The sequence below is a fragment of the Staurois parvus genome, unplaced genomic scaffold, assembly GCF_062004578.1.
Source record: "Staurois parvus isolate SC_StPar_1 unplaced genomic scaffold, SC_StPar_1.0 ptg000017l, whole genome shotgun sequence".
Classification (NCBI taxonomy): Eukaryota; Metazoa; Chordata; class Amphibia; order Anura; family Ranidae; genus Staurois; species Staurois parvus.
Genome location: NW_028317813.1, coordinates 16,003,859 through 16,017,233, shown reverse-complemented (window position 1 = coordinate 16,017,233; position 13,375 = coordinate 16,003,859).

The following is a 13,375-nucleotide window of genomic DNA, read 5'->3' as shown; positions in this document are numbered from 1 at the left end:
GGAATGTTCTGCAATGGCCAAGTCAATCACCTGACCTGAATCCGATTGAGCATGCATTTCACTTGCTGAAGACAAAACTGAAGGGAAAATGCCCCAAGAACAAGCAGGAACTGAAGACAGTTGCAGTAGAGGCCTGGCAGAGCATCACCAGGGATGAAACCCAGCGTCTGGTCATGTCTATGCGTTCCAGACTTCAGGATGTAATTGACTGCAAAGGATTTGCAACCAAGTATTAAAAAGTGAAAGTTTGATTTATGATTATTATTCTGTCCCATTACTTTTGGTCCCTTAACAAGTGGGAGGCACATATGCAAACTGTTGTAATTCCTACACCGTTCACCTGATTTGGAAGTAAATACCCTCAAATTAAAGCTGACAGTCTGCAGTTAAAGCACATCTTGTTCGTTTCATTTCAAATCCATTGTGGTGGTGTATAGAGCCAAAAATGTTAGAATTGTGTTAATGTCCCAATATTTATGGACCTGACTGTATGGTCCATGTTTTGACCAATGATATGGTTGAGCACCATTTTTGTTGTAGGTTTGAGCCAGGGGCGGACTGACAACTCATGGGGCCCCCGCGCAATAGGGGATCATGGGGCCCCTGTGTCCTTGCCCAAACTCAAAAAAGCCTATGAAAAAGGTATTAGGGGCATCTCATGGGGCCCCCTATTGACCCCAGCCCCTCGGGCAGTGCCCGAGTTTCCAAATGGTCAGTCCGCCCCTGGTTTGAGCAACATGAGGCACACCACTTAAAAAGTCATTGCAGAATGTAGGGGTTTGCAAACCTAATCTAGTTACCATGAACCTTTTTCCAGTGAGGGAACATGTTCTTTAAATGATCACAGTAGAAAGCATTTAGGGGGTAGCTGTAAATATAAGTAGATTTGGTAGACTTATATAACATAGATGTAGGTATCCTTTGAAACCTTTGATCTGTGGGTAAATGCATTTGTTTTGTCTACTTATAAGTAAGAATACCAATATGTACCATATCTAGCATTCCAGATAAAGTGAGAACAGTTAAAGTACAATTAAACACTTTATTAAAAAAATCCCAAAATGTGTTAAAGCTGTAATATACTGTGTGTGTGTGTATGTATATTGTATATATTGCAGCTTTAGCACATTTTGGGTTTTTTTAATAGAGTGTTTAATTGTACTTTTTTTTACTAAAGTATATTTGTTAGAAACATGTTCTCCATTGGTACAAAGCAAGATAAGTACAATTTTTAAAGCCGTAACAACAAAAAGAATACAATATTTGGGAGATCTGAAGACATGTATAGAGAAATAAACTCGAGACACTAGCACAAACATCTGTGAGCAAAATATCATGTGAAGCTTCAGTAAATTGCCAGTGGATCTTCCTTGTAGCATTAATTATACTTTTAATAAACACAAACACTAGGTATACTATGTAAAGCACCCTTGACACATAGTTGACTAAACAAATCCATCTATAGTGAGAAAGCAGTTTTACTTATTTTTGGCTCCCTCAGCCACGTTTGGTAAGCATTATTTTTACTTATTTCCAGGGCTTTTTTTCTCAGAGGAAAGGTGGTGGAACTCCCCCACCCAAACCTGGCCACGCCCCCATCAAACCCTAGGACCACCCCTTTAGAGAACAGGAATGCAAGTAAAATTTGGGAGGGGCTTCCGATGACATCATTTCCCGTACATACCATATAAGGGAAATGATGTCATCGGACCCCCGGCTGCCTCTTGCATGATCTGCATGAAACACATGCATAGATATAAAATGACTAATGTACTGACACCAGAAACACATGCATAGATATAAAATGACTAATGTACTGACACCAGAAACACATGCATAGATATAAAATGAATACCGTACTGACACCAGAAACACACGCATAGATATAAAATCAGTACCGTACTGACACCAGAAACACATGCATAGATATAAAATGACTAATGTACTGACACCAGAAACACATGCATAGATATAAAATCAGTACCGTACTGACACCAGAAACACACGCATAGATATAAAATCAGTACCGTACTGACACCAGAAACACATGCATAGATATAAAATCAGTACCGTACTGACACCAGAAACACACGCATAGATATAAAATCAGTACCGTACTGACACCAGGAACACATGCATAGATATAAAATCATGGCAGGCCGTTTGTAAACGTCCAGCATAGATATAAAATCAGTCTAGCATGCATGTGTACCCTGTCTGGTAGATGTGCCTGCTCCTACAGGCTCCCCTAGGGTTGCCACCTTTTCCTCCAAAAAATACCGTCCATCACTGAATTTATCTTTCCTGTTCCTCATGCACAGGAGGGGCGCTCTCGATCGGCGCCGCTGAGCGCTGAGCAATTGCGTTCTGAAATAGTTTAGGTGGGCTCAGGTGGGTGAGGATAGTTTAGGTGGGCTCAGATAGTTTAGGTGGGCACAGGTGGTTGGGATAGTTTAGGTGGGCACAGGCTGGGGAGAGAGTAAAAATTTAGAGCAATACATGATACTGCAGTCAGTGACAGGGAGCCGAGCGCAGCTTACCTACTCCAAGCTGTACGGCCCCTGCGTCCACGCTGTCACTGCCGTTGATGTCGCCGCGCCGCCCCCGATGTTTACACGCCGGCGGGGGGGGGCGGTGAAGCGTGCATAGTGTCCTCGCCCATCGTCCGCGCCCCCGATGTTTACACGCTGGCGGTAGAGGGGGGGGGGGTGAAGCGTGCATGTCCCCGCTCACCGGCTGTGAGCAGCGGCAGTGACAGGTGCCGGGCACGCGCAAGCATGACATAAACAAGCCGCGTCCGGCACCTGTCACTTTCGCTGCTCTGCATAGCTTGTCAGCTCTGCAGAGGCAGTCGGTGAGCGGGGACAAGAAGAAAAAGGTGGCGGAACGCAGTACCGCCGCGTTCCGGCAGAAAGAAAGCCCTGCTTATTTCATCTAGGAATATATAGGATAGAAATACTCCTTTTGTCCCCTGTGCCATCATCAGAGGGGCTACAACACTCTTCTTGCCACCAGCAGGGGAAGGAGGGAATGAAAAAGGCACCCTGCATCACTTCCATTGGTCTTCTACCCAGGCGATATAAACAGTGCTATTTATTTTTATTACAGGTACTTATATAGCACCGTCAATTTACACAGCACTTTCCATATATATTGTGCATTCACATCAGTCCCTAACCCTCAAGGAGTGTACAATCTAAGGTCCCTAACTTCATACATACATACACATACTAGAGCCAATTTAGACAGGATCCAGTTAACCTTCCAGCATGTCTTTGGAGTGTGTGAGGAAACCAAAGTACCCGGAGGAAACCCACACAGGAACACGGAGAACATGCAAACTCGAGGCAGGTGATGCTGTGGTTGGGATTTGAACCAATGACCCTAGTACTGCCAGGCGGAAGTGTTAACCATTTAGCCACTGTGCTGCCCCTAGCTATGTGGTCAATCACAGTTCCTGGGATGGAAATAGTGCTGCCTGGCATTGAGGAGGATGGTGCTCAGGATGTCAATGCTTAGAACCCCTCTCCTTTCCCTGTGTGAAAGCACAGAGCTCAACAGGGAGACGACACAGTGATTTCACTTTGAGCCTCGGTTCACATATATGCGGTGCGGAATATCGCACATGATTCGCACAGGAACCGCACTGCATTCCTGTGCAAATCACATGCGATTTGTGTTTGGTGCAATTGGAGCCATACATTTTGTATGGCTCTAATCGCACCACACCCACACAAAAAAACGTGCAGGACCCTTTTTTTGGGTCAGCACTAGAATCGGATCGCATGGGTATTCACACCTATGCGATCCAATTCTGCACATCACACCGCATTTTGCGGACCACTTTCGGGGTGTTGTTAACTTAACATACACACCTGCAGCAGTTCGCATGAACAGGATGTGATTCTGATGCTGTGCGGAATTTGCAGCATTTTCTGTGCGAATTCCACACCGCATCAGTGTGAACCAGGGCTAAAGGATCAGAAAGTTATATGTACAGGTACTACTTGTATCTCCGTCTAAGTGTGGAATGTGTACTGGCTGAAGTGAATTTTGCTGTGATGTTTATTTGGAGCTAAGGATGAACAGCCCACTGAAGCACACTCTAGCCTAGAAATGTTCAGATGTAGCCATTCTGGCAATTTCCAGAGCTACCTATTTGATAGTCTAGGCCAGGCTGTTTTCACTCATAAAAGTCTTTACGGTTATAACAAGTCAAGAAACTTGCAGGTCTACGCACAGAAGTATCCAGAATTGATAGACAGAACAGTAAATTATATCTTGAGTGCTGGAGTGTAAATAAAGATCAGTGTCAGTCTTTGGAATGAAATTATTTTAACTCAAAAATAGAAACTTTTAAAGCAAGTAAATATGTTTCATAGAATTGAGAACTTTACGATGAAAAAAAAGTATTGCATTTCAGATGTCATTACAATATAAAGTATGTGCATTTTCAATTTTTTTTTACATTTTACTGCTGTTAATAAAATGAGAAGTATTTTACTGGATAGGAAATGTTTTAGGACCACAGAACACCACAGTGCTCCTGCAAAACAACCTATGGTATTAATAATCATGCTAAGGTGGTATATGGGCTCAGCTTTTAGATAACAACAGCTCATTTAAAATATAATCCAACAACATGGATTTGAGACCAAATAACTTGACTCCTGTCCAGGCCACCGGAGGATTTAACATGGACACCCACTATTCAATGCATTCACGTCTGCAGTCTCCACAGTCAACTAGTCTTTAAGCCAAGGTCATATCAAGATTCAGAATAGGTATGAGCTCAGGCACATTTGGATCCTAGTTCAACCCCACCTGAATAATTCAGTGAGGAGGCTGTACTGCAAGTAATAAATGCAGAGGCATTCCTGGCCCCACTGCTGAACTTATACAGGGGTTGTATATAAGGTGCGGCCACGAGGTGGGAAATCATTTTGTTTTTGGCCAAGTACAGTGACAGATTCCTGGTGGGATTGCTCAGGTGGGTTCAAACAAGGATCTGAACACATCTGCACTCAGTCATCCTGATGCTACAGTTACAGAGACTGTCACCAGACCATTAGATTATATGTACATTGACTATATTTTATGATTGTTGTTTACCTGTAAATGTTTTCCATGTGTAGACATTTCTGTTTCAATATTTTTATTAAGAAAGTTTTGTTTTTAAAAATATAACAAGCTCAAAATACGCCCTCGCAGGGGCAGAGCAGAACAATAACACATAAACAGAGACATCCTGCTGACTTGTATTCGTCAAATAACGAAATTTCCAGTGACATCAAGAAGGGATGGCAAAAAGCCGAACCAAATAGCAGCAGTAAGCCAACATAATATCGGAAAAAAAAGAGAAAAGAAAAAAGGTTAGAAGAAAAGAAAAAGAAAGTAAAACAAAAGGGAATCAGAAATAAAACATGGAAGAAGGGAAACTAAAAGGATCACGGATCCGGGGCTAGCATAGGCAGCGACTATAGGAGGCCATAACTAGTAGGAGGCAGGAATGGCAAGGAATAATGTATTCAAGGTTCCCAAACCTTAAGGAATCTCGGATGAGAATCATGAAGAATGCTAGACATCTGTTCATTGAACAACATAGCATTCATCCGGGTCTTCACCCCCTGGAAGACAACCGAAGGGGTTCTTTAAGTCTCCAAGCTTGAGCTATAGCACGTTTGGACGAAATAAAAAGGTAGGATGGCAATTTCTGCTGAGACCTAGACAGACCCAAAATTGGGCAATGCAGGAGGGCCACTTTTGCATCCCTATGGACCGTAATATGAAATAGCGTTTGTAGCAAACCAAAAACCCTAGACCAGAAGCCTATCAATCGTGGGCACGACCACCAAATGTGCAGGACGTCCCCACATAGACCACAGTTCTGGAAACACCTATCTTCGCCAGTCGGACTAAAGTGAGCAGTCCGAGCCGGGACCCAGTACCACCGCAGGAGAACTTTATAGGCTGCCTCAAGAGTGACTGTATTGAATGAACATTTCGCCACCATCCCCCAGGCCCTACGCCACTCCTCCGCCACAATCGAGACACCCAGATCTCGCTCCCAATGAGATACATAAGACAGGGGTGATGAGGAGGATCTACTGTTAAGAGAGGCATAAATTACAGAAATGAGACCAGGGGACCCTGGTGAATGCTGACTGACGTGTTCAAAGGGCGTTTTGCGGTAAGGATATGTAGAGGTACGACAGAGGGATAAAACCCAGTGGTGCAACTGCAAATACCGATAATATTCCCGTGGCGGGACCCCCCTTGCCTCTCGAAGAGATTCCCATGATGGAAACGTATGAGCGCTCATGAAATCATGTACAATGACAAAGCCATGGGAGGTCCACCAAGAGAAAGAAGGGGGATGTTCTAGGCCTGGAGGAAATAGAGGATTATGTGTAATCGGCAAAAGAGGTAGAAACCTTCCAGAGGATGCATCTTAGGTGGGAGCCAAAGCAATGCAGTTAAAGAAAGCAGAGCACAGTTGGGTAATTCCAGGAGTACCCATAACGGGATATCTGTCTTGGCATGAAGCATAGACAGCCGGGAAATCTGAGCCGCCAAGTAGTATCTAGAAATATGTGGAACTCCCAAACCTACCTGTAATCTATGAGTATACAGAGTGGCTCTAGGCACTCTGGGACGTTTATGAGCCCAAATGAAACGGAGAATCCGGCTTTGCTGTACACAAAGAAAAGACCCAGGGACCTGAATAGGGAGAGTGCGGAAAAAGTACAAAATCTTCGACAAGATAGTCATCTTGACAGCATTTATCCGGCCAATCCAAGATATAGAAGGAAACTGCCAAGAATGAAGCAGGGAAGTAAAAGAGCTCACTAAGGGGTAATAATTAGCCGAAAATAAGGCAGAGTAGGAGGAAGTAAGTGTAATGCCAAGATAAGCCAGAGAATGGGATGCCCAACGGTAGGGAAATTGTGTCTGCAACCGTTCAACCAGGTTGGCAGGGAGCATAATATTCAATGCCGTGGTTTTAGACAAATTGATGTGAAGGCCAGATATAGTCGAAAAAGAGTCCAATATGACCTGGAGATTGGGGAGAGTGATGAGAGGATTGGTTAAAACCAAAAGAGCATCATCCGCATAAAAGTTGGCCTTATATTGAGTGCCGGCATAGGGGATGTAGCAATTGTGCACACAGAGACGGACGCGGTCCTGAATTTTGTTAAGAATTTTCTATGTTGTACCATCTCTCACTCCCAAAGAAGGCTTCCTCCTCCAATCATCCCCCCTCCCTCTCTGTTGAGTGACATGTGGTCTGTTTGATGCAGAGTTCAAAAGGGCATCGAAACCCAGTGGGAGGGTGTCCTGGCTATAAAACCTCACCAGCTAGGTGCCCCCCTGTCTGGTAGCTGTGCAATCTGGGATATCATAAAAGCGTAAACCAAGTCCTTCACGGGAGTTCAAAGACATTCCAGAGAAGGCATAACAAAAGACACCACATTCAACATACATTTTCCCCTATTATTTCATATCTTGGAATATGAGAGACTTGCATAAAAACCAGGCATATCGTCAGATTGGTTAAGTTAATACAAACCGTTTGGTATATTACATTCCCTAGCTGAAATATATAGGAGGGCAGGAAAGTATATCTCCTGAACCATTCAAGTGTATATGACATGTTTCATCTCTAACCATTCCGCAGATGCTGCTGAATATTAATATACTAGTGCCCAGGCTGCTAAATGCCCCGACGTCGGGCCTACAGCACATCCAGACACCGAGCCGTCAGCATCCCCAGACGCCGTGCCCTACAACACCCCCAGACACCGCGCCCTACAGCTCATCCAGTCGCCCAGCCACTGTACCCACCGACGCCGTGCCTACAGCACCCACAGACTGCAACTAGCCAGCTGCTGACCCAGTCGCCCACCACTCGCACTCTCCTCCTACAGATGGACACATATGAACTCCGCCACGACGAGACAAACTCTCTGCATCATCACGCCCTGATATGAAACCTCTCACCTCCCCGACCTGACAAGCACTCCGCTCACCATAACATGCCACCTGCACTCCTCCTCCTCGTATTCCTCTCCTCCATTTCCAAAATCGCCTCCCTCTACCCCCCTACTCCCCCAAAACAGCTCTACATTGCTCCTTCACTTCTTCCTTCTCCCCCACTATGGCTCTCACCATCTCCTCCTAATACTCCACTGTCCTGCCAACCCACACGCCACCACTAACAGATCCACACGCTCCTGCACATCCCGTTCCCATGCCACCTTCCTCACCCTTCTTCTCCTAACCGCCGGTGACATCTACCCGAACCCTGGCCCCCCACCTCCCCACTCCCCCTCTAGGCACCCTCCTGCTCCCGCCAGCCGCCGCAACCCTCTCAACCTCATACCCGTCCCCCTCCTCCCCGCATCCACCCCTCCTCTCTCGGTTGCTCTCCTGAACGCCTGTTCGGTCTGCAACAGGCTCGCTGCCATCCATTACCTCTTTGTCTCCCACTCCCTCAACCTCCTAGCGGTCACAGAAACCTGGATCCAAGCCACTGACTCCACCTCCCCTGCAGCACTCACCTCGTCTGGACCCACTCATCTAGACCGAGTGGTCGCAGAGGCGGTGGGGTCAGCATGCTCCTGTCACCGCTGAGCACCTTCCAGGTCCTCCCTAAGCCCCCCTCCCTATCCTTCTCCTCCTTCAAGGCCCACTGCGTCCGGCTCTTCTCTCCCACCCCCCTGAGGATTGCGGTGATCTATTGGCCACCTGGATCCATATCCCTCTTCCTGGACGACTTTGCCACCTGGCTTCCCTTCTTCCTCTCCTCTGAGCTACCGACCATCATCCTCGGGGATTTCAATATCCCCATCAATGTCAACAACCCGGCTACTTCCCAACTCCTCCTCCTGACCTCCTCTTTCGCGCTCACACAGTGCACACAGTCCTCCACCCACACCAATGGGAACAGCCTGGACCTCGTTCTCTCCCACCTCTGCACCCTCCACAACTTTACTAACACATCCTTCCCCCTCTCTGACCTCCACCTCCTCACGTTTTCCATCTCCCCCCTCCCCTAACTCCCCCCCCAAAACATCAAACCTTCCACTGACATGCTCTGTCCTGGCCACTACTGCGTACAATGACTCACTGTCAGCTGCCCTAGACTCCCTGGCACCCCTAACCACGCGTAACATCAGACCCCGACCGCTTCAACCCTGGCAGAACGACAACACAAAATGTCTCAAAGGACGCAGTCGCGCACTGGAGCGATTATGGCGCAAAACCAGATCCCCTTGAGCGTTCTCCCTCTACAAATCCGCCTTCCTCGCCTATACCACCTCAGTCCACGCCGCCAAGCAAGCATATTTCTTAACCCTCATCAACACCCTCTCCACCTGTCCTCGCCGGCTCTTCTCCACTTTCAAATCCCTGCTCTCCCCCCCCCCCACCTCCACTCAGTACCTCACTCACTGCCCACGAGATTGCCAACCATTTCCAAAACAAGATTGACGCAATCCGTAAGGACATTGTCAATTCACAATCTACCTCTCCACCTAGCCTCCCTCCCTCCATCACCCCCTCAACTCTCCCCTCCTCTGACCTCGCAATCGCACTGCCCCCCACCATACCTAACGCCCCGCACACTATAACCTCCCCAACACTCCGCTCCTTCAGCCCTGCTACCACTGAGGAGGTCACTAAGGTCTTCACTGAAGCCCGCCTCACCACTTGCCCCCTGGACCCTATCCCCTCACAACTCCTCCAGTCACCCCCTCCTCCATCATTCGCTCCCTCACCCACATCTTCAATCTCTCCCTCTCTACTGGCGCATTCCCCTCCCCCCTAAAGCACGCACACATCACCCCCATACTCAAAAAACCCTCCCTTGACCCCACTGACCTAAACAACCTTATTATTATTATTATTTTATTATTATACAGTATTTATAAAGCGCCAATAGTTCGCTCAGCGCTGTACATTACAAAGGGGGACAGAACATGTGACAGAACAATACCAATACAATGTGATACACGAGGGGTTTCCAGGGCCCTGCTCTTTCGAGCTTACAATCTAGGAGGGAGGGGGTGGTGGCACAGGAGGAGATAGCTGTGGGGGATGGAGTGGTAGGAAGAGTGGAGGAGGTCGGCAAGTTAGCAGGGGGTGGGGTAGGCTTCCCTGAAGAGATGGGTTTTCAGGGTGCGCCTAAAGGAGAGGAGAAAAGGTGATAATCTGATGGGTTGGGGCAGGGAGTTCCAGAGGATGGGTGACACCCTGGAGAAGTCCTGGAGGCGGGCATGGGAGGAGGAGACCAGGGAACTAGAGAGAAGGAGGTCTTGTGAGGAGCGGAGTGTGCGTGCTGGGCAGTACTTGGATATTAGGTCGGTGATGTAGTTCGGGGCAGTGTGGTGGACAGCTTTGTACGTCAGCGTTAGGATTTTGAATTTGATCCGTTGCGCAATCGGAAGCCAGTGAAGGGATTGGCAGAGGGGGGTGGCGGAGACAGAGCGGTTGGAAAGGTGAATGAGTCTGGCAGCCGTATTCAGGATCGACTGAAGCGGGGATAGCGGGCAGGCCAGTGAGGAGGGAGTTGCAGTAGTCGAGTCGTGATATGATGAGAGAGTGGATGAGCTGTTTAGTGGTTTCTGGGGTTAGGAACGTGCGGATTTTGGCGATGTTGCGGAGGTGGAGTCTGCACGAGTTTGTTAAAGATTGGACTTGGGGCTGGAAGGATAGGTTGGAGTCCAGAATGACACCCAGTACTCTGGCCTGCAGGGCGGGTTTGATGGTAGCGTTGTTGGATGTGACGGAGAAATCAATGGGGGGTGGGGTCCGGGCTGGGGGGAAGACAAGAAACTCGGTTTTGGAGAGGTTCAATTTAAGGAAGTGGAGCGACATCCAGTCTGATATGTCGCTCGGTAGGTGTGTGATTCGGGCTGAGACCAAGGGGGTGAGGTGGGGGGTTGAGAGATAGATTTGTGTGTCGTCGGCATAGAGGTGGTAGTTGAAGCCGTGAGAGTGTATGAGTTGGCCAAGGGAGGAGGTATAGATGGAGAAGAGAAGGGGCCCAAGGACAGACCCATCTCCCTGCTGCCATTCACTTCCAAGCTCCTTGAGCGCTTAGCCTACAATCGCCTAAGCGCCCACCTCACTGATAACAACCTCCTTGATCCACTACAGTCTGGCTTCCGTCCCCTACACTCCACCGAAACCGCCCTACTTAAAATCACTAACGACCTGCTAACCGCCAAAGCTAATGGCCACTACTCAGTCCTCCTGCTCCTCGACCTCTCCGAGGCCTTCGACACCGTCGACCATCCCCTCCTCCTTACTAAACTGCACTCCTTTGGCATCAGGGACGCTGCTCTCTCCTGGCTCTCCTCCTCCCTATCCCAACGCTCCTTCAGCGTTACCTACAGTATAACGCTGCCACCTCCCCCTCTCTCCCCCTCTCTGTTGGAGTCCCCCAAGGCTCTGTCCTCGGACCCCTCCTCTTCTCCATCTACACCTCCTCCCTTGGCAAAATGATACACTCCCACGGCTTCAACTATCACCTCTATGCCGACGACACACAAATTTACCTCTCCACCCCTCATCTCACCCCCTCTCTCTCCACCCGCATCGCCCATCTCCTGAACGACATATCAGACTGGATGTCGCTCCATTTCCTCAAGTTAAACCTGTCCAAAACTGAGCTCCTAGTTTTCCCCCCAGCCCGCGCCCCCCCCCCATCCTCTCTATCATGACTAGCAACGCCACCATCAATCCCACCCCACACGCCAAAGTCCTGGGTGTCACCCTGGACTCAAACCTTTCCTTCCAACCTCATGTCCAATCACTATCAAAGTCATGCAGGCTCCACCTCTGCAACATCTCCAAGATACATACGTTCCTCACCCCAGACACTACTAAACTCGTACACTCCCTCATTATCTCATGCCTGGACTACTGCAACTCCCTTCTCACTGGCCTACCCAAACAAATGCTATCCCCACTTCAGTCTATCCTGAACTCAGCGGCTAGACTCATCCACCTCAGCAACCGCTCCACATCTGCCACCCCCCTCTGCCAATCCCTTCACTGGCTCCCGATTGCCCAACGCATTAAATTCAAATTACTATGTCATACAAATCCATTCACAACGCTGCCCCAAACTACCTCACTGATCTGATACCCAAATACCACCCTACCCGTGCCCTTTGCTCCTCACAAGACCTCCTACTCTCTAGCTCTCTAGTCTCCTCCTCCCACGCTGACTGCAGGACTTCTCCAGGACTTCCCCCATCCTGTGGAACTCCCTACCCCAAGCAATCAGACTGTCACCTACCCTCCTCACCTTCAGGCGCACCTTGAAAACCCATCTCTTCAGGGAAGCCTACCCCACCCTCACCTAACATTCGATCTCCTCCACTCCTCCTACCACTCCATCCCCCACAGCCACTTCCTCCTGTACCACTATCCCCTCCCTCCTAGATTGTAAGCTCGAAAGAGCAGGGCCCTCGAACCCCTCGTGTATTGTATTGTACTGTATTGTCTCATGTTCTGTCCCCCTCGCTAATGTGCAGTGCTGAGCAAACCCTTTGGCGCTATATAAACACTGTATAATAATAATATTAATAGCAGTTATGAGAGTTTCTAGTCATAACTTAGGGCTCCACCTACACCTCCCTCCCCAAAAGGAGACGATTGGTTTACTGCTCCAGGGAGGCACCCAGTGGAGATACTAGAAAAGCTAAGCTGAGTTAAGGGAGAGAAAAGAAGAGTCTCCTGTCTTAACATCGAAACTGACAGTGGGAGATAAATCCTTTTGACTTATGAAACTTGAAGCTGCTTACACCAAGGCTGACTGGCAAGTACTTTAACCCTCTAAATTCCTTTCTGTTATCTCTTTGCTGTGCTATTGTTCTCTGTATATTTATATATATATATATATATATATATATTGGCTACATCTTTTTCTGTAAATATTTTTTATTGCAGCCTTTTGACCTTTTAGTAATAAATCTTACTTTCTGAAAATGTTGAACTGTTTCTAATGCATTTAATGCAAACTACGAATTCCTGCCACTGAAGAGGTCTACTGTGTGTTTAACCCTCTGTATAACCTGCCTGCGGTGACAGTGGTATACAGACGATTATTTCAACCATCATAGTGTTATTGCTGATATTGCCGAGTTTCCTCTTTCTCTGTACAAAAAGGAGGTGGTGGCAGTGTGAAGGGTTAGTTGCGTAATTAACCTGACCCAGTAACAATCGCGCTTAGGCTGCCGGTACATCGATTGTGGTCAATTAGCTGGAAAATCGTTGTGCAGGGTGCAGCTGGGTGTGGCATTGTTACGCACGTGACATCATGGTTTTAGATTGGCTAGTCCTTCGGTCACGAGTTTGGTGTGAA